This window comes from Sus scrofa, chromosome 14, assembly GCF_000003025.6.
Source record: "Sus scrofa isolate TJ Tabasco breed Duroc chromosome 14, Sscrofa11.1, whole genome shotgun sequence".
In the NCBI taxonomy this organism is placed as follows: domain Eukaryota; kingdom Metazoa; phylum Chordata; class Mammalia; order Artiodactyla; family Suidae; genus Sus; species Sus scrofa.
In genome coordinates this window covers 67079108-67097754 of record NC_010456.5, presented here as the reverse complement: position 1 = coordinate 67097754, position 18647 = coordinate 67079108, and the positions used below count along the sequence as shown (strand labels likewise).

The 18647-nt window shown below is 41.3% G+C and overlaps 1 long non-coding RNA gene across 3 annotated transcripts in view; it reads right to left on the bottom strand.

Moving 5' to 3' along the window:
• The window catches only part of LOC102164693, a 35675-nt gene extending 17028 nt beyond the window's left edge, over nucleotides 1-18647 (bottom strand). The window contains exons 1-3 of one of the 3 annotated variants that reach the window (XR_001300990.2): nucleotides 18110-18647; nucleotides 4978-5127; nucleotides 323-586 (exon numbers count right to left, since the gene is read on the bottom strand). This is a non-coding gene — a long non-coding RNA (uncharacterized LOC102164693). The remainder of the gene's footprint in view (nucleotides 1-322; nucleotides 587-4977; nucleotides 5128-18109) is intronic. The other 2 variants (XR_307585.3, XR_307586.3) reach the window with 2 other exon arrangements.

Below are 18647 nucleotides of genomic sequence, written 5' to 3'. Positions count from 1 at the left end.
CCTAGAACAGTGTTTTTCAAACAAAGATCACCCTAAGGTCTTGTTAAAATGTAGGGGTTTTTTTGGGGGGGTGGTTGCTGCAGTCATGGCATTCAGAAATTCCCGGACCAGGGATCACACCCACACCACAGCAGTGATAACTCTGGATCCTTAAATTTAACCTACTAAACCACCAGAGAACTCCTAAAATGTAGATTTTGATTAAAGTAGAGCACAAAAATTTGCATTTCTAACAAGCCCCAAGTGGACTTTTACATTTTGAGAAAAAAATCAAGTTTTTGTGTTCAGCAACTCTTTGTTCCATCCCCTCCACCATACAAACCTGAGTCCTCCAGTTTAAGCTCCATGAGGATGCTTGTTTCCCTGTGGATCGCCATTGTATCAAATAGATATTGAGCATATAGCTGGTACTCAATGTATTTTTGATGACTAGGTCAATGAATGGGTGAGTGGGTGAATGAACCGCTAAAAAATATTTATCAGCCTCTAATGGGAATCTCCACATCTCGGTGTTATCAATCAAGGAAATATTTGGGGAACAGTTTTGACCACTGGAAATTCCTCTTCTATACTGAAGTAAAGGACCCTGTTTTGAAAAGATGCATATATTAAACATATAATTTTAATTTAAAACATATGCATGTACATTTACCAATCTTCTGAGTAGATGCAAAGTTGGGAACATGGATCCTTTGATGATTTTTATCAGTTTATGTTGTCTGTCAGCATAGACCACACCTATAACAGCATGTTAAGCACAAGTGAGGAAAGCACTCACGGTATTTTCAGATGGTCCTACTCATATCATGAATGCTAATCAAAGTATAAAAATAATACCAAAGCTCCTAAAAATCAGGTCAACATAAAGTACATGGTTGTCAGTTTTCCTTTCATCTAAGACGACATTTCAAGATTTACCAGTTTATTGAATGCTCAGACACTTCTTGGATTTCCATTTTGAGACTCAAGTTTCTTTCATTATATTCTCTAATAAATCAATCTGTCCTAAGATGTCTCTTTTCCTTGAATTTTTTGGTTCATATTTTCCTTTTATAATTCTTCAAAATGAGTTCATCTACCCCAGTGCTCAACTTAAAACTTAAAGACTAAAAAGATACTTTGAGTATGTATTTGTTAAAATATAGTGATATATTTTATTTCACAGGTAGCACCTATCCCAAAATACTCATCTTCACATGAAGAGTTTAACCATGGTTTATGTTTTCACAGTACAGTGCACTTTCACATTCATTAGCTTGCTTAGGTCTCAAAGCAACTGTGGGAGGTCGGTGGTTTCGGTTCCATTTCGAAAAGACAAAACGAAACTCAGAGGTGGTCAGTGTATCAGAATATATATAGGCCACCCAGTGGGAAAGTAGCAGAGGTAGAGCTGGAAGGAACCTAATTTTTGAGTCTTTAGGCCTTCTTTTAAATCTCCCACTTGTATCAATCAAGGCCAAAGAGCAATAAAACAGGGCTTTGTCCCTTCCACCCCACAGCGTTCTGATGCCCATATATTTTGATGAGTTCAAATAATGTTATTATTTATTTGTGTAAAGATGCTCTTCCTCCTTCCAAAAGTGTGTTAAAGAGCTCCAGGACAAAAGTGAAATAAAATTGCTTGAGAAGTCTTTTTTTTTTTGGGGGGGGGAGTTCCTGTTATGGCTCAAGGGGTTAAGAACCCAACATAGTGTCTGTGAGGATGCAGGTTCAATGCCTGGCCTCGCTTATTGGGTTAAGGCTCTGGCATTGCCACAAGCTGCAGCGTAGCTCCCAGATGTAGCTCGGGTCCAGTATGGTTGTGGCTTGATGTAGGCCAGCAGCTGCAGCTCTGATTGGACCCCTGGCCCAAAAACTTCCATGTGCCACCAGTGAGGCCCTAAAAAGGAAAAAAAAAACAAACTGTTTTAGAATTTTATAATATATCTGGAAGCAGTTTTAGATAATATCCACAGTGTTTTGAAACTAGGATGGAAAATCTCTGAAAGTTGATTTAGCTTTGGGGATTGGCATCACTAGAACATGGCATTGTTACTGGTTTATGGAAAGCAATGATCTCTTCAATTTTTTTATCAGAATATACATTAAATGTAAAAATCTATTTAAAAAGTAAACTATACTACACATTTTTAACCTAGGTCAGTGGATAAATACAGACCACAGCAGAAAAAAAAGTCTTTTCAACAGCCCTGAATCATACTCTGATTTGGATCAGACTTTGGTAACAAGTTTAATGACCTTTCTTAACACTCAAGGTGGGAAATTCAAAATTCAGAAGGAAAAATGTAAGAGCAGTCCTGTGACTCATTTGTATAAATTTGGCATACATTTATTCTACCCAAGGGAAGTTTCATTATTAATATAGTCAAAAGAGCTGATCCTAGCTTCAGACCTTTTCTATTTATAAAGAACACACCTTATATTTTTAGTTATAAGAAAACTAGTATCTCTAATTGTGTACAATCCCTGCAGAGACAATTCAACCATTATCTTTTCTGAACTCTAAATCAAGAGTGACATAAGAATGGCCTGAGAAATTCATATTTCACTAGAAAATTTTAGATTCCTCTCTCAATTACTATACATGCCATTTTATCTGTAATGTGGACAGACCTGTTGAGCTTTTCATGACTCATATGACTTTCTTCTTGGTCAAGATGACCTTCTGGCCCTTGATCCCCCAGAACAATAAGCATAAACTCATACACCCTTAAATCCTTTTTCAAAAAGAACACACCATACCTGTTTGACTAACAATCTACATCTACTATCGTTTTCATGTGGTTTCTTTATTTTTCATACATATTCAGAGCTTGTCTTTTCTTATTTACTTATAATGTTACTGATTGATTCCTACCTCCATCTACAACTGTCATTCCACCAGTGGTTTCTGTGCCCTGGGGAATTAAGGTTTGGCTTGGTTAAAAAGTTGATGCCCTGTGGAATATATCCATACATATCTTCTCACCAAACATCATTAACTGTAGGGCAACGAAAAAAACTAAGATAAATATTGTAATATGTAAACTATAGTTAAATCTACTTCAGTTTTCTGAGGTCACAAGTTTTCCTTACAGTGATTTCAACTGAACAGAATGAGTCCACATGCCCATTTCCAATCCTAAATGAGAGTACAAGACAAAAGATGATGTGCTAGTACAATGTGATGTACTATACTCCAATAAAATTTTTTAAAAATATGGTGCAGATATTGGTGGTACTTTGGCTAAAACTGGGAAGGAGGTGAGCTCTCTGATAGTCACACCTCAGCTACTCAGTGACGTGGTGCTGTCTTCTGGCTTCCTGGGATACAACACTGCTTGTTGAATGGAAAATGGAAAGGAGAGAACTCCAGTAGTGAAAATGAGGACCCCATTTAGAAGATTGTTGCTTCATTCAAGTAGAGACAACTTTGTTTAGGGTTGTTTTGGTGATGGTGGTGATAATGGTGTTAGGAATGGGCAAGTAGACGAATGAGATAGGCTTTGGAGGAGAATTAATAAAATGCATGGATGAATTAGATTGAGGGGTTGAGGAAAAGGAGGACTCAAGGACGTTCTTTAGGTTAGTTGCCTGAGCCACTGGGTGAATGGTGGTAGTAGGTAACATTTATTAAGATGGGAAGAACAGGATTTGAGTATTGGATGGTGGAAATTAAGAGTTCTGTTTTAGATATGACATATTTAAGATATCTTTAGCCATCCAACTGGAGATCAGAGATGAAATTTGGGTGTGGAGAGTCAGATATTTTGAGCATGTAGCCTTCTCAAAACCCACCTAAAGCCTTTGACATAAGATGTGTTCATGGTATGATGGCTCTGGCAAAGTTGGAGAGAAGCATTTCTCAACACATGAGTGCTTGAAGTAGAAGCACCACAGTTGATTTTTCCCATTGCTGGCTAAGCCTACTTGCCTTTAAATCAAATAACCACGTTAACATTTAGATGGGAATTCCAAGGGTGGATCAGCTCCATTTCAGAGGGTGGAGGAGGCAACCAGATGGATCACTCAGCTCCATCTGAATGAGGATCTGAGTGTAAATGACCTTGGAGGATTTGGATTTTCCATATTGAATCTCTCTCAGCTCTGCTGGCATTTTTCTTCCTCTGGAGATAGGTAAGGAGAGCTATTAGACCTCTCATTACATGTTTTTGATTCATTATAATTTAAATGGAAGGGAGTGCCCGTTGTGGCACAGCAAAAACAAATCCAACTAGGAACCACGAGACTGTGGGTTCAAACACTGGCTTTGCTCAGTGGGTTAAGGATCCAGCATTGCTGTGAGCTGTGGTATAGGTCGCAGATGTGGCTAGGATCTGATGTTGCTATGGCTGTGGCATAGGCTGGCAGCTGTAGCTCCGACTTGACCCCTAGCCTGGGAACCTCCACATGCTGTAGGTGTGGCCCTAAAAAGCAAAATAATAATAATAATAATAATTTAAATGACAGGAATTCACACATCAGCCAACTACAGCTCCCAAGACTGTCCCCTGTGATCCTCACTTCCTTGTATTTATGTCTTTGGGCAGTCTCCTCCCACAGTGGATCAGGGCTGAGGGCTGCTCTGTGTTATGTTTTCTGTTTTTTTTTTTTTTTTTTGTCCTTTTGCTATTTCTTGGGCCGCTCCCGCGGCATATGGAGGTTCCCAGGCTAGGGGTCTAATCGGAGCTGTGGCCGCCAGCCTATGCCAGAGCCACAGCAACGCAGGATCCGAGCAGCGTCTGCAATCTACACCACAGCTCACGGCAACACCGGATCGTTAACCCACTGAGCAAGGGCAGGGACCGAACCCGCAACCTCATGGTTCCTAGTCGGATTCGTTAACCACTGCGCCACGACGGGAACTCCCCCCTTGTTCTCTTGGGTTGCTCAGTCTGGGGGAAGCCAATTGCTACACTCGTAGAACACTTAAGCAGCACTACAGAGTTCACGTGGAAAGGAACTGAGGTCTTCCATCAGTAGAGAGCACCACCTTACCAGCCATGTGAATGACCCCTTGGAAACGGATCCTCCATGATGCGTCAAGTCTTCACAAGGCTTCAGCTGACATCTCGCTACAACCTCCTGAGAGAACCCTCCAAGCCAGAACCACCTATCGAAACTGTTAGAATTCCTGACCTAGAGAAGCTGTGAAAGATAATACACAATTACTGTTATGAAGTTTATTTTAAGTTTTGGGGTGATTTGTTATGCAGCAATAGATAACATTCATCTTGTCCTTTAAAAAGATAGCATTGTTATTGTTATAAACAAACTTATGACTAGAATTTTCTATCTCGTGATATTAAAAATGTGGAAAATAAGAGTCCCCATTGTGGCTCAGTGGGTTAAGAACCCAACATGGTGTCCATGAGGATGCAGGTGCGATTCCTGGCCTCAGTGGGGTTAAGGATCCAGTGTTGCCATGGCTGTGGTGTAGGCCTATGGCTAAAGCTCCAATTCAGCCTCTAACCTGGGAACTTCCATTTGCCACAGGTGTAGTCATTTAAAAAAAAAAATGTGGAAAATAAATTCACCTGTAACTTTTCTAGAAGAGAAAATTCCAAGTTCCATGCTAAGAACTGGTACAGCAGAAGTTGTGACTATAAAGAAGCCAAATAACCTAAATTTGTTAAATTGTGGTGTTTTAGGAACTCAGCCTGCCTGACAATAGAAAGCACAAAAATATTTGGATCTTTTGTTTTTATGTCACAAACAGTTCCAAAGTTCAGAGGAAGGAACTTTGATGTTTCCTTTACACCAAAGCAAACTAAGCTGTGCTATTTTTTATCTGAGAATAGGAAGTTATGTGATTTTGAATTCTGAATATCGGTCAGAATTATTCACAACAAATACTTCCTAGACTGTACCTTCTAATCAAAACCTGCCACCAAATAAGTGCTTTTGTTTTGTTTTCATTTTTGTTTTTCTAGAAACCTGCCCACCTTTAACAGGAATCTGAACTAATAGAATTTATTAAGTCATAGACTCATTTTCTGTGCAAACATCCCCCAAACTTAAAATGTTACATTCTACTCTACTAGCCTGCATCTCCTCTACTAGCCTGCATCTGCTCTTAACAGCTGGAAGTCCCTTCTTACCCACAACATAATATCTAAAGGGCTAAACACTGACACTTTGGTACCATTTTAGTCAGTTTCAAGTTTATTTTGCATCCATTATCTTATTTGAATCTTAAAACCACTCTGTAGGTGGGCAACTCATTCCATTTAATAGATAAGAAGACTGAGGCCCAGAGATGTTATTCACCAGCCTCATTTCCCTGAACAATTTACCAAGCTACTTTACCTCTCTGAGAAAGGAGTGGGTTGGGCTGCTTGCTGAAGTCTCTCCCAGTCCTAAAATTTCTTTATTCCAAGCAACTTTAGCGTGATCCAGTCAGTATGTGAGACACAGAAAGCACAGACTTGAAGTTAGATGATCTGGATCTTTGTTCTACCATTTGCTGGCCTTGAATACTTGGAGGAATCATTTAAACTTCCCGAGTCTCAGTGGCCTTGTCCACAGAAAAGGGTTAACAAGATATACCTGATAGAATTATTTTGCAGGCCAAATGAAATAAAATATGTTGCTCATAGGCTCTGGGAACTTGATCTAGTTACTCTCTCCGTGCCCCAGGTTCTCATGCATAAAATATGGAGTAGAGGCAGGAAGTAAGTTCAGTTTTGGTTAACTACAGTGGGTGCAGTGATGTGTCCCAAGACCCCCTCCAGCACTCACTGCCCAGCTGCCTGGGACTTGTCAGCTAACTGTTTTCATCTTAGTCCCTCTAGAAAATTGCTTACAGCTGAAAGCAGCTGCCCTAGCCAAGGTCATGTCCTCTTCCTAGGAAGCAGCTCCGATCCAATGACCGTCATTTCAGAGCTCTAAAGCACAAGCCCTCTTGCCTCAATATGGGAAAAATATGAAAGGCTATCCCAACTCCAAAGCTCCTCATGAGATTGGCAGAGCCCACTGTTCTAGCAGCACAGCTCAACCTCTCTATCTGCTCAGTCTTGTTTCCTTCAATCCTTTGCAGATGCTGTTCCTAAGAGCACTCACCCCCAGAAATTTCTTGCATGCAATCTTAGAGTCTGTTTTTTGGGAACCCAACCATCCTGTTGTAATATGACAGTAGTGAGATAACAGATAAGAAAGTGTTTTGAGAACTGTAAAGTTATCAAGAACATTGGATACCATTTACTGTAGCATAGTGAGGTTTATCTAGAAGATCCTGAACTGATATATTGTTTTAATTCCTCCCCTAAATTGGGTTCCTCTGCAGCCATGCGGCCATTGTGGTCCCAGGGAAGAGAAAGGGCAAAGGTCACTTTGCACAGAAGTAGGATATGATGTAAGAGCAGCACCTTCCAGCGGAGAAGGCAAATTTAGGGAAAGTTGCAGTTTAGGGAGGGAAAGGAGAGATGAGGAAAAGGAACTTGGAGTGTGTGTGGTTCCCATACTTTAACTCTGTTGAGGTGGAGTCTGTGTGGGGTGGTGATAGAAACATACAGATAGATTCAGGTGAACCATGGGGCTAGTGGTTGCCTCCTCTGGGAATAGGCAGAGGGAAGCTGTGAGATAGGAGAAACTCCATTAGCTTTGTGTGGCTTAGAAGCAGTGGCCTGGCATCTGCAAAAAGAGCCCCATCCTTAGTGCCCTGCACGTGGCTGGTGGAAAACAGGTAATGCAGAACCTCAGGCATGCCTTTCTCTTGCTCCATCCAAGGGAGGCCAAGACCCTGAAGATAGGGACAGGCTGGCAGAAGCCCTGAGCTGCGAAGAGGAGGAAAGAACTCTATAAGAACATCTGAACACAAAAACCTGTTGAAGATAGGACAAGTTAACTTTAAGGAGAAATCTTTTTTTTTTGTCTTTTGTCTTTTGAGGGCTGTACTCTCAGCATACGGAGGTTCCCAGGCTAGGGGTCTAATCGGAGGTGTAGCTGCCCGCCTACGCAACAGCCACGGCTACATCAGATCCTAGCCACATCTGCAACCTACACCACAGCTCATGGCAACACCAGATCCTTAACCCACTGAGTGAGGCCAGGGATAGAAACCGCAACCTCATGGTTCCTAGTCAGGTTCGTTAGCCACTGAGCCACGACGGGAACTCCCCAAGGAGAAATCTTGATGAGATAATGCCAGTCTGGGAAAGGGTTTGAAGATTGCACAGTAGTCAGGGAGGCAGAAAAAAAAATCATTGCCTACCATCATGTAGAAATAAATGTTTTCTTTATAAAAATATTAAAAACATAGATTGATAAATAAGTGTAAAGTGACATATGTTTTGGTTTGTGGTCTGCTCATGTTTTATATTTCAGAGATGTTTACTTCACATCCTATTCCCTTTTTAACAGCATTAATGCTTTGGCCTTGTGCTATGTTCCAGTATATAATACATTCCCTATTTATAGTTCTGATAGCTTTAGTTTTCTGGAAACTCTGTCTACTGAATTTTGCCATCTGTTGTATCTGATGGGAAGTTTAGAAGAATCCAACATTAATGATATTTAAGTTATGATTTATTGGCATTTCTATTGTAAGCTTGAATTTTTGAACTTTTTATGCATAATTGTGGTTTTACCTTACATTGGGCTGAAAGATGATAGAATTTCAGCTAGCCTTTGTGACTGCTGACTTGGATTCACCATATACATCAGAATTTCGTTTTTTTTCTAAGACTCAGGAAAAAATTATAATCTGCTTTTATTACTAAAAAGACAAGTTTCTTCAATATAAATAAACTGGTAGTTCATGTGAATCAGATTATGTTTTGTTTTTAAAAATAAACTTTTGAAAACTTAGATTTTAAAAGTTATGTACAGTTTGAATCATTTAAATATAATTGGAATACTGGTTGAGAATGTTATGCTCTGCTTTCTATAATTTATACCCTTTAATTGAAGGCTTATGAGAATAATGTAATGTGTAAAAGGAAACATGACTAACATGCAGATTTTTTTATCTAAGTGAATCAAGTAAAATAATTTGAGTGCTTATCTAATGAACCATAAGTGGTTCTCTAATAATCATTAGACAAGCAGTGACTTTCATTTAAAAATGTGTTAATGTTTTCTTGAGGAACAAGGACTTTCCATTATTAAATAAAGACTAAATATTAAAATGCCCCAATATCCAGAATTATAACTATGCCTTTCTAAGATCATTTTTGTGTGATGTTAGTTGCACCCTAAAATCTTTATCTAATTGAAATGGTCATTTAAAATAAGTTTTAGAAAATTTAGGATGGTGTTGATTCTGTTTCTCTGATAGCCTGATGCAAGGGTTTTAATAATATTAATATGAATTCAATTTAATTTCATTGCTTCTTGAATTTTAGACTTTTAAAACTTTCTCAATGTATTAGAACAAATATTAACAGTTGCATTATGATTTTAAATTATTTATTATTGGTTTGTTTGTTTGGGTCACAGGTATAGCATATGGAAGTTCCCAGGCTAGGGATCAAATCAGAGCTGCAGCTGCTGGCCTACACCACAGCTCACAGCAGCACAGGAACATTAATTCACTGAGCAGGGTCAGGGATTGAACCCACATCCTCATGGATACTAGTTGGGTTCATTTCCACTGAGCCACAATGGGAACTCCCTGTTTACTTACTATTAAGCTATTTTTTTAAAAAAACGAAACAGGAAATATATTGAGAAGTGATATATTGAGAAGTGGTTATGTTTACAGAGGGCTTTTTAAATGTGTTATATTTCTGAAATGTAAACTTAACATTTTTGAATGCATGCTTAAGTAACAGGGCAATAAACAAAGAAATGAAAAACTATAGTAAAGTGCATGTTTTATCAAATTGAACAATTTGAGGAGCTCCCGCTGTGGCTCAGTGGTAACGGACCTGACTAGTATCCATGAGGATGTGGGTTCTAACCCTGGACTTACTCAGTGGGTTAAGCATCCAGCATTGCCATGAGCTGTGGTGTAGGTCACAGAGGTGGCTCAGATCCTGCATTGCTGTGGCTGTGGCATTAGGCTGGCCGCTGAAGCTCCAATTCGACCCCTAGCCTGGGAACTTCCATATGCCACAGGTTCAGCCCTAAAACACACACACACACAGATTGAACCATTTGAGTAGTTTTGACATGTACTTTTGGTTGAATATAAACTTTAATGCGGTAATTCTTTTTTAATGTATGCCTCGTTGAGTTAAAAAATGCATATATGCCTGGGTAAAATATGGCCAGAACATACTCCAAAATGTTAACAGAAGTTTTCTCCTCAAAGTAATAGATTTTTATTTCCTTTTTCATACTTTTATATTTTCCAAATTTTCTATAAGTGCATTAATGTTTTTATTACTCAATGAATTTATTACATTTATAGTTGTACAATGATCATCACAATCCAGTTTTATAGGATTTCCATCCCACAACCCCAGGGCATCCCCCCACCCCCCGAACTGTCTCCTTTGGAAACCATAAGTTTTTCAAAGTCTGTGAGTCAGTATCTGTTCTGCAAAGAAGTTCGTTCATTGTGTACTTTTTTCAGATTCCACATGTCAGTGAAAGCATTTGATGATGTTGGTGTCTCATTGTAAGAGCAGTAATTTTTGAGTCATTAAAAGAAAACAATAAAGGCTAACAAAGAGCTTGAGAGGAATGGCCATCTGATTTTATTGGTAAATTATCTTTAATAAGAAGACTGAAAAATAGGCCAGAGAAGAGAGTGAAACCTGGTGAGCCATGGTATAAGGCTGGGAGAGCTCACAAAAGATCTGGATCTGAAAGAGTTGTCTAGTTACAGAGTGAAGAATGAATTTGAAGAAGGTGACAGGTACAAAGTCCACTGAGTAGACAGTTACAAGAATTTGGAGGAAAAATTACGAAGTCTTTGCTTATATTGAGACACAAACCTTATGTACCTTCTCAAATCCTATCTCCTTCTCTTTATCTAGACCAGAGCCTCATTTGTGCTAAGCTGCTGCTCCACCTTTGAAGTTGGATGAAGTATCACACCTTAGGCATGAGATCTGCCCACCTGAGAGCCACCACGCAGCCAGATGATACAACCATAAGTTGGGGGGCACTTAGTTCTCTGCAGGGTAAACCTTCACCAATGGAACCAGGAGAGATGGCAGCAGGTACACCCTTCTCCTCTCTCTCTGTCTCTCTCTGTGTCTTGTCATGATCTGTGCATGCGGGTCAAAAAAATAATTTTCCAGATTCATAGCAAGGTGAAGTGAAAGAGGAGTTTATTGAGATAAGAGGTGCTGCTAACATAGCAGGACAACTTCCTGATGATCGGGGAGAGCCAACCCCAGGTGCATGGTCATGTCTGTTTTTATAGCCCAGGGAGAGAAGAGGTCTTATGATACACCTGCTGACCTGCTGACTGGTTGGGGAAAGAGGGGTCTTAGGATATACTTGGTGGTTGGTTGGGGCCTGTAAGGCCCCTATAGGGGCAGGGTGAGAAGTGGGCCACATACCTTTCCTCGTGGGGGCAGGAAGGAGTAGGCAAGGTTGCTCAAAGGTGGGAGGTGGCATTACAATGTGACTGATGGGACAGTTATAAGGGTCTGGTAATTCTTGTCTTGGCCAGAGGCTTTGAGTTCTATTTCCTTGAAGAGGCCTTGAAGTCCAGCATGTCTTTCTTTCTCTCTCTCAGGCTAGTCTGAGATAAAATTCTACCATAACCCTTCCAGAGAATTCCCATGCCTGCTGAGTGATTTGTGGTATCATTACACAGTAGTAACCAGTGTGGCAATACAGTGCATCTCACCAAGTCACTTCTCCCCTTGACTCCTTCCCTCTTCCCCTTCACTCTATCACTCTAAGCTGGTAACTAGAGTTATTCTATTTCTGACTAGAATACTTCATGCTACACTTTCCACAGTAGCTGGGCTTAGTGGGCTTTACCAACATCTTGACAGGGGAAATGAATGGAGAAGACAAAAATTCAGGAGGTATTTAGAAGGTGGCATTGGCACCAGTTTGGTGGCTAATCTAATATGTTGGGAGCAAGGGTCAAGAGTGTATTTAAGCTAACTCTTAGGTTTTTAACTTGGATGATCAAGTGGCCAGCACTAGCACAATTCCTTGCATATATTAAGCCCTCAGTCAATATTTACTGAATGAGTGAATGTATGAATGTACTATTACTAAGGTAAAGACTATAGGAGGTGTATTTATTAATGTATCACATATAGAAAAAGCTCAAAGAGATTTAAACAAACATTAGAAGGGGGTATCACCAGTCCTTTCTTTTTTTTTTTTTTTTTTTTTGTCTTTTGTTGTTGCTATTTCTTGGGCTGCTCCGGTGGCATATGGGGGTTCCCAGGCTAGGGGATGAATCGGAGCTGTAGCCACCGGCCTACACCAGAGCCACAGCAACGCTGGATCCGAGCCGCGTCTGCAACCTACACCACAGCTCACGGCAACGCCGGATCGTTAACCCACTGAGCAAGGGCAGGGACCGAACCCGCAACCTCATGGTTCCTAGTCGGATTTGTTAACCGCTGCGCCACGACGGGAACTCCTCACCAGTCCTTTCTTATGAGGACCTGATGCAGATGTGTATGAACGAGTGGTCAAGGCCTTGGAAAGAGGGGTGAGATGTTGAGCCTAGAAGCATATTGACAGACTGTCCACATTTCAAACAGATTTTATTCTTGTTGAACCTGAACCTGAACCTAGTCTATTCCAAATAATAAAGCGGAGTTTAAGCGATCTCAGTTGTCCATGATTCATAGAGCAACTAGGCACAGTTAACCTAGTGCTAAGTCCCAGATCTCTCATTTCTGAGCTATTTCACAAAAACCACAGAAGAGAGTGAAAGAGCCTTCCAGAGATTATCTGGCCTGGTTCCCCCAGCTGAGGGATGATTTGGCACACAGATTTAAGGAAAAGCACTGCTATTTGTTTTTCTGTAGAGTTGACTGACACTGAGCTACCAAATAACAATATTATGTTATAGAAAAGCTGGCCAAGAAAAGCTTACAAAACTAAAAAGTAAGGAACATCTTTTATTCAACGATAATAGAGTGAGTGACCCCCTGAAGGTACAATTATTTTCTTGCAAAGTTTGGGGTATTTTGGCCTAAATGGAATTTATGGCCAAGAATAAATGCTAGAGTAGAAATGGCTGTAAAATAATTATTGTGCTTGGTGCTAAAACTAAAATTACTGGTGTAAAACTATAATGAAAAGTCCAGTGGCAATCAGAGTGGAGCAGTATCTTATGTTACGAAGACATTGAGAAACAGGAAAATAAGTATAGTCAAACATTTGACATGTTTTCTTTTTTTTTTTTTAGGGCCCCATCCGAGGCATATGGAGGTTCCTAGGCTAGGGGTCCAATCGGAGCTACAGCTGCCAGCCTACACCACAGCCACAGCAACCACAGGATCTGAGCCACATCTGCAACCTATACCACAGCTCACGACAATGCCAGATCCCTAACCCACAGCGTTAGGCCAGGGATCGAACCCACAACCACCTGATTCCTCGTCAGATTTGCTTCCACTGCGCCATGACGGAACGCCTGACATATGTTTTCTTAAAAAAATATACATAACTAACTCTGTTCCAGGCACTGTTCTAAGAAATTTACAAATACTATTTATTTAATCCTTATAACAACCCTATTAGAGTTCCCTTGGTGGTGCAGTGAGTTAAGAATCTAGTTTTGTCACTGCTGTGGCTCCAGTCACAGCTGTGATGCAGGTTTATTCCCTAGCCCTGGAAGTTCCTCAGGTCATGGGCACAGCCAAAAAAAAAAGAATAATCTTGTTAAGAGACACAATTTTTGGCTCTTTTCACAGATGAGGAAACTAAAGCACCAAAAGGGTAAGTAATTTGCCCACACTAGTGAGGTGCACTCAGGATTCAAATTCATTTCCCAATTGCTTTGCATTTGAGAGCCAGGCTGTTCAGACAATCAGCATATCTTTAAACGCGCAGCATAGCACGTTGATTATATGATGAAGAACACAGAGGAACTGAGAGGAAGTGAGGAGAATGCACATTTATGTTTCCTATCTCATGTTTACTTCAGTACATACACTTGCTGAGTAAAATGGTAAATAGAGTTAACCACACTGTACATTGTTTCTTGTTTTCTTTCTCCATCCCCCCCCACTAGGTGAGTATATAGTCTGATTCACATATTTATATGCAAATAGGATTAAACTTCATCTGAATGGTCAAGTTCCATCATGGAGCAGGAGCCACTGAGGAATAAACTCGAGAGGTTGGAAAAGCAAAAAAAATTTTTGAGCTTATACTAATTGAGGGACACCTTGTTTCCCACTGCTGGTTGAGATATAAGACTTTTAATTGATCCATTCAACAATACATGTTAGGTGCCTTTTTATAAGACAAGCCCTGTTTTAGACTGCAGATTTTCTGACTGTTCTATGAATAGAATCAACCAAGTTCCTATTTGCACAGATCATACATTCCAGAGGTAAGACACACAATAATCAAGTAATTAGGCAAACATTTAAGGTACAACTAGGGTGATTGGTTAGAGAATAGCTATGGCTGTGTTGCACCTATACTAGATGGGGTGACCAGGGGTCTTCTCTTAGCTGACTTTGAACAGAGACCCTGAATGAGGCAAGGGGAACCATGCAAAGACTGGGTGTTGAAGGCATTGGAAACAGCAAATGCAGAAACCTTGGAGCAGGAGTTTGTTTGATATTTTTTGAGGAACAGTGAGAAGGCTGGTGTGACTGGAGAGAGAATGAGCAAGGAGAAAGTGACAGAAGATGAGATGAGAGAATTAAACAAGAGCCAAATCATATGGGCCATTCTTAGGAGAGTGGGTTTTATCCCAAATGTGATGGGAGACAATTAGAAGGTGTTGAGCAGAAAGAGTGAACACATTTCATTTATATTTTAAAAGGACTGCTTTGGCTGCTGTGGAGAATGAAATGTAGGGTGAAAGAGTGGAAGTGGGAAAAATACTTAGGAGCCTATTACACTAGGTTTGCCAAGAAATGATGTTTGGACTGGTTGCTAGTTTAGGAGGTAGTAACAAGCGACGGGGTTTGTCATACATCTATATCTATATCCATATCCATGTCCACCTCTATAAATTAGAGATGACAAGAGTGGCTAATAGATTGGATGTGGTGTATGAAGGAGAGCAGTCTAGGGTGATGGGAAGGGGGGAACTGCATTATTATTTGGAAAATATTTCTAAGGGAAGATGATGAGAGTAAACTGCATGGGAGACATTTTGAGGTAAAGTGGGGTTAGGGCCCTGACCAGAATGGTCACCATCCTCCTCTTTCTCTCTTAGGAGACTTTCTTGGTAACATTATAGGAGGCCCACAAGAGGGCACACTTCTCTCATCCAGTCAGAATCATGGACACCTGTTCCAGTCCCTTCCTCTCCTGAAGTCAGACCAGTCATGGCTAGAGAAAATTCTACCTTTTTTGCAGGTAGTGAAAAAACTTACTAAAGGAAGTAGAGATCTGCATGAATATAGAATCTATGCTATAGATATATTGTAAATAAATATATACATATTTCATATATTTAAAATACATATACCAATGTATATGATATGAATATACCCATTGCATGTATAGACCTATATTATCATTTACCTGTTATAGGTACTTTATCTTGCTTTATAGTTCAGTACTCTTCTCAGTTCCTTTGTCAGCCTCCCTCATCACTACTGAAGGTCATTTTTAAGCCAAAAGCCTCTCAAAAATTCATTCCTTCTCCCTCTGGGCCCTAGTACACATGGGAAACACTACCTGGACATAGCAACTTTTAGAAACTAAAACATGGTAGTGCAGGAAAGAAAAGCCAGTCCAGTCCTTTTACTTTAAAATGGAAGAATCTGAGCCTGGAGAATTTAAGACTAATGTAAGTTCCAGCAGTTGCCCCGTGTACACAATAGTGCTGACTTTCCTGGAATTGTGCTGATGTGCATCTAAAGAATTTCTTAGTTCCCTCATTTTCATTTGATACTGAGGCTGTCCTAATCAGATTCCTCTATAACTAGCAAAGGGAGGAGATGTGCAGGAGAAGGAAGAGGAGGTAAAGAAAGTTTTTTTGTTTTGCACCTATCCATTGATACATTATCGTCACCTTCGTGAAGTTTTCTCAAAGAGTGATCTTCTCTGGGAAGTGGCTATAATGGGAAAGCCAGAATTCAATTTCATGGGTTTTTTTAATAGCCACATCATGAGGAAAGCCTATGTATCATTAACATTTCATCTAATTTCTTTTAATTAGACTAGAAACTGCCAAGGCAAGGATTGGAGATGTGACTAGAGGGTTCTGGTTTTAATTATCCAACAGATGTAAAAACTCATATTTTTTTTTTCTTTTTATGGCTGTGCCCCTGGCATATGGCGGTTCCTAGGCTAGGAGTGGAATTAGAGCTGTAGCTCCTGGCTTATACCACAGCCATAGCAATGCCAGATCCAAGCTGCATCTGTGACCTATATCACAGCTCAAGGCAATGCCAGATCCTTAACCCACTGAGCAAGGCCATAGATCGAACCTGTGACCTCACGGATACTAGTCAGACTCATTTCCGCTGAGCCAAGATGGGAACTCCCAAAAACTCATACTTTTAAAGGAGGCCAATTTTTACCTCTGAAGACTGACTTTTCCAACTTTCATTGCCTACAACTCTTATTTTAGTGATGAATCCTACTCTCATTAAGAGTAACAATAACAGGAGTTCCCATCGTGTCGCAGCAGAAGCGAATCCAACTAGGAACCATGAGGTTGTGAGTTCGATCCCTCACCTTGCTCGGTGGGTTAAGGATCTGGCATTGCCGTGAGCTGTAGTGTAGGTTGCAGAGGCCGCTCGGATCCCACGTTGCTGTGGCTCTGGCATAGGCCAGCAGCTACAGCTCTGATTAGACTCCTAGCCTGGGAACCTCCATATGCTGCAGATGCAGCCCTAAAAAGACAAAAGGAAAAAAAAAAGTAACAATAATAGAAGTTCCCTTTGTGGCTCAGTGGTTAAAGAATCTGGCTAGCATCCATGAGGATCTGGGTTTGATCCCTGGACTCAGCTAGTAGGTTAAGGATCTGGTGTTGCCTTGTGCTGTGGTGTAGGTTGCAGACACAGCTTGGATCCAGGGTTGCTGTGGCTCTGGCATGGGTAGGCAGTTACAGCTCCGATTGGACCCCTAGCCTGGAAACCACTATGTGCTATAGGTGTGGTCCTAAAAGACAAAAAAAATAAGAGTAACAATAACAATTATGGAATTATTCTTATGCATTGGGCTTCATCTTAGGCACTTGATTTGCACTATCTCATTAACCCTAAATCCTTATACCACCTCTATACTATAGGTAAAAGTTACATTTTAGGAACAGTGAAACTGAGGCACCAGGGACCAAGAGGTAGAGTAACTTGCCACAAAGCAATGGAAGAGCTATTATTTGAACATTATACCCTGGGTGCTTAATATCCTATATGCTTTTGATTATTCTCTGTGAAGCCCAGCAATCTTTGGTAAGGAAATATTAAAGCTTACTCATTTCCAGCTGGTGATGAAGGTGGGACCAGAGAACCCATTTATGCACTTTTCCCCAAATGGGGGAGATCTGCTGTTGAGACTGTGAATAGACATTTTATTTTGGTGGAGACTATGAGACTGAGGCTGTCAGATGAAAAAGGACCAACATCTTTTAACCCCATTTCCTTCTCGGTGGTAATTTTTTTCCTTTAGGATATTTCTTCCTCTGGTTTTGTAAACTGTCACAAAACATTTGCACAATGACCTGGGGGATGTTAATGACACTCCTAGATCAAAATCTAAAGACAACTTGGATGAAGGATAACTTTTAAGAAGGAACACGTTCTGCCCTCGCCTTGGTTAAACAAATCGAATGGAAACGATTTGTTCAGACTGGAGCATTCAACAGACGCAAGCTTTTAGAAACAGCCCTGACTCCTTGGCAAACACCGTTGCTTAGCGAGACATCAAAACTCCAGAGCCCAAACAAATGCAGGAGGGCTCACCCACCCGCCTTATGCAGGCTGCTCCGAAGCTCAGGTTTTGGGAAAAGTCTGGAGCGCACTGTAGCTCCTCCCTCTTCTAGTTAAGAGACGGCGTGAGGGGCGAAGGGAAAAGGAGCAAGGCCCAGCCTCATTTCGGATGACACCCCTCGCCTTACCGGGTAGGTGAAGGGGAGGCAGGGACGAGGTGCTCCGCGAGAGGAAACGCCGGCGTCTGAGCGCAGGGCCAAGGGCAAGAAGAAAGAAGGAATCTGGCTCTCAGTCCCCAGCGCGATTAGCGCGCCCCTCCCCCCAGGAAACGTGCCCGCCGGTCCTTCCACCCTTCAACACCTCCCAGGGACTTGGGTTGTAAAATCCCACGCTGTGGGGCGGACTCGGTGAAGGGGAGGGGCGAGGCGTTGGCACTGACCCAGCACCCAATCTCCCCGCTTCTCGTTGTATCTCCAGCCTCCCTCCACCAAACCAACAACCCTCCCCCGAACCCCGGCGCGGCTCCAGTACAACAACCATAAGCCGCGGCTCTAGGCGCCCTTCCCAAGCCTGCATTCCCCGGCCGGCCCTTATAGAGCCCCCCGGGTCTCTTCTGCTTTTGGACCCTTATTGTCTGGGCCACAGGGAGGAGCTGCAACCGCGATAGCCCCACCCTTCAGGTTCTTGGACCACCCCAGCCCCTAGAACATCTGGGTGCGGGAGTTA